The sequence below is a fragment of the Mobula birostris genome, chromosome 29 (genome assembly GCF_030028105.1).
Source record: "Mobula birostris isolate sMobBir1 chromosome 29, sMobBir1.hap1, whole genome shotgun sequence".
Classification (NCBI taxonomy): domain Eukaryota; kingdom Metazoa; phylum Chordata; class Chondrichthyes; order Myliobatiformes; family Myliobatidae; genus Mobula; species Mobula birostris.
In genome coordinates, this window is record NC_092398.1 from 20,901,579 (window position 1) to 20,905,385 (window position 3,807).

Consider the following 3,807-nt stretch of genomic DNA (forward strand, 5'->3'; position numbering starts at 1 on the left):
AGTCGGCCCCAATGGATTTCTCAACAACACACACAAAATGCTGGAGGAACTCAGCAGTCCAGTCCAGACAGCATCAAGGAAAAAGAGTACAGACGACGTTTAGAGCCGAAACCCTTCTGCCGAACTGGAGAAAAAAGCTAATGAGTAGATTTAAAAGCTCGGGGGAGAGGAGAGAGAAACACAAGGTAACAGGTGCAACCTGGAGGGGGAGGAATGAAGTAAAGAACTGGGAAGTTGATTGGTGAAAAAGACAGACGGCCGTGGAAGAAAGAAAAGAGGGAGGAACAGTAGAGGGAGGTGATGCGTGAGCAAGAAGGTAACGTGAAGTGGGGGAGGGGGAGATTACCAGAAATTTGGAAATCGATGTTCATGCCATCATTTTGGAGGCTATGCCAACGGAATATAAGGTGTGTTCCTCCAACTTAAGTGTAGCCGCATCACGCCACTGGAGGAGATCATGGACGGACATATCGGGATGGGAATGGGAAGTGAAATTAAAATGGGTGGTCAATAGCATATCCCGTTTTTTCTGCCGGACGGAGCGTAGGTGTTTGGCAAAGCGGTCTCCCAATCTATGTCGGGTCTCATCGAAATGCAGAGGCCAAATCGGGAGCAGTGGTCTCAGTATATGACCCCAACAGACTCACGGTGTAGTGTCGCCTCACCTGGAAAGACTGTTCAGGACCCTGAATGGTAGTGAGGGAGGAGGTGTAGCGGCAGTTGTAGAACATGTTCTGCTTGCAGGAATAAGTGCCAGGAGGGAGATCAGTGTGGAGGGATGAATGGAGAATGGAGTCGCGAAGGGAGCAATCCCTGCGGAATGCAGAAACTGGGGAATTATGTACTAGACGCGGAGGATGGTGGGGCTGTCTGTGATCTCTCTCTCTCTCTCTCTCTCTCTCTCTCTCTCTCTCTTCTCTCCCTCCTGGCACAGTTTCCTCTAAATCTAGAGGGCACCGTTTTACTATGGGTATGGGAATACGCATGGGCTTGAGAGCGTAAATGGGGAACAAGTGGTCCCGAAATGCACAGCAGAAATGCGGAGGTTGTTCAGGGAACAGTTGCACTGGGGTTCTAGATATTTGTATAAGTGAAACAAGAAAAGAATAATAGGGTCAACAAGAGGGTTAGAACATTTCATCACGAGACAAAAGAAAAAAACGCTTAAGATGTAGGACGCAAGAATAAGCAGAACACTTGAGAATAATAAGGGAGCCAGAAAGGGAATAAAAAGGGACGTAAGAGATCTGGAAAGGAGCATACGATGTCTTGATAAGATTAATATTAAGTAACACACCAAAGCATTCTACACGTACGTCAAAAAAAAACTAACAGGTCAATGACTGAAGTGAGGCTAGGACCGCTCAGGGATAAAGGAGGAAAAATGTGTCTGGAGTCGGAGGAGGTAGGGAAAGACCTTAATGAATATTTTGTTACAGTTTTCAACAGAGATCGAGTTGACAAAGGTAAGGTCAACGTAGAACAGCCTGATCTGCGGGAAGGTGTTGTGTTTAAGAAGAAGGTATTACTGGAACTGCTGAAAAAATTAACATAGACGAAACGCCAGGGATGAAATAATATAACACAGCCTACCACGGGAAAACGAGGGAGCATATTGCTAGGTGGAGCTGGGGAGCTGTTCCTCTCTGGGACATTTGAGTTCTCCCTGGCCGCAGGTGTAATTGAGAAAGAATGAAAAAATGACAAGTATTCCGTTGTTCATCAAGGATAATAGAAATAATCCCGTGAAATATGGACCAGTCACGCTTTAGATGGACAAGATGGACAAGATTTACGAAAATTCGGAGAGCGCTATATTGATTAGGGGCAGTCAGCGTGGTTATTCAAAGCATCGACAGATTACGTACAGTCAGTGCGGATTTCCGAGCGGCATGTTATACCTCATAATGTGAAAAACTGATTAATGAAGGTATAGCAATAGATGTGGTGTGCATGTGTGGATATCCGTGTTTTGAATAAAAATACGTACAACATTGTACCAGATACATGATTCAGAGTACCTCCGGAAGCTCTTTTATTCTTTTAAAATTCACGAGAATAAAATCAAACTCCTAATGCTGGAAATCAGAAAAAATAAGCAGTTCTTGCTCCAAATGCATTGTAGGCCACGAAGCAGTATTCTCTTTTGTACTTGCAGAGAAAAACAAATTTGTTTTTTCAGATAGAATTCCAAATGTACAAATTACACAAACACAACTATTTTGATTAAGAATTCAGCTAATGTTCTCAATTCTTGTTCCTTGTTTACCGGTTGTGTTAATGAGATCGTCACCGTGCAAGCATTGGTCAACAGCTTTCCACTATTCCTTTGTGTCATGGTCCGGTCCGAGTAGTTCGTATTCCGGTTCACAGTCCGGTCCATAGTTCCTTATTCCAGGGTTTCTGGTTTTCCCCAATTTCTGTTGCGGGCACATGATTCTCGTTTTGGGGCTGAGACATAAATTCCACTGCAAACCAGGGATTCTCTGCTGGACTGTTCTGTTCCCCTCCTTGTCTTCCCCCCACCCCTCGCCTGTCTTTCTGCCTGGATACCTCGCCTGACTCTCTGCCTGCGCACCTAGCCTGGATACCCCCTTGTATCGCTGAAGTTTTACCGCCGGAGTAAGACAGGAGAATTGTTAGGTCTAGATAAGGAACTGTCTTTCGTTGTGTGGAATAGTCTCTCTGTGTCCACACCTTCGCTGGATAGGTCCGGCCGTTTGCCTCTACCTAGTGTTGGAAACTGTCGCTGTGTCCTCGACTTCGCTGGCTGGGTCCGGCCGTTTGCCGCCGCCTTCTGTTGGGATCTGTCTCTTCGTGTTCAACGTTCTGTGTATGAGTCGCGGCCCTACGTCCTGTTCCCAAAAAGGGGTCCTGGCTCTATGTTCAGTGCTCCCGTCTCTTCTAGTCAAAGGCTCCGTGCTCCTGAAAGCCCTCGTCCAGTGCCGTGCCTGTCCTTGTGTCTCGCCCTACCCAGGAGTTCCTCACCCAAGCCATGTCCAGTCCTGTAGCCTTGTCTTATCCTTGCTTAGTTCTGGAGTCCGTGCCCGAGTCAAGGCCCAAGGTCTGACTCCTTGCCCATTTTCTGACTCCGAGTCCATACCTAAGCCTCGAAGTACCCTATACCCAAGACCCAAGACTCCAAGCCTAAAGCCTCAATACCCCAAACCCGTCTCCAAGTCTCAAGCCTCAAGACCCCAAGCCTGTCTCCAAGCCTCAAGCCTCAAGACCCAAAGCCTCTCCAAGCCTCAAGCCTCAAGAATCCAAGCCTGTCTCCAAGCCTCAAGCCTCAAGAACCCAAACCTGTCTCCAAGCCTCAAGCCTCAAGACCCCAGGCCTCTCCAAGCCTCAAGCCTCAACACCCCAAGCCTGTCTCCAAGCCTCAAGCCTCAACACCCCAAGGCTGTCTCCAAGCCTCAAGCCTCTAGACCCCATCCTCCAGTCCTGCAGTCATGTCATGTCCTTGCCTGGTTCTGGGGCCCGAGCCCGAGGCAGGACCCGGGTTCTGGGTCCTTGTCGAGTCTCTGGCTCGGGGTTCAACTCCAGGGTACTAGTTTATAGTTCCTTGTCCGGTTTCCCTGTTTCTTGTCAATGTCCCAGCCCAAGTCCTGCATCCTTGTCCTGTTCCTAGTACTTCAGTGTCTATGTCTTGCATTTGGGTCCGTTTGCCAATGCCCCACATTGTGACACCTTGCAAATGGAAGAGATTTCATTCACATCGTCACCAAAGCCTCTGCAGGTGTAATTTTCTGGGGATTAATAATTTCGTGAACTGAAATATAATTCTAGAATGCAACAATCACATCA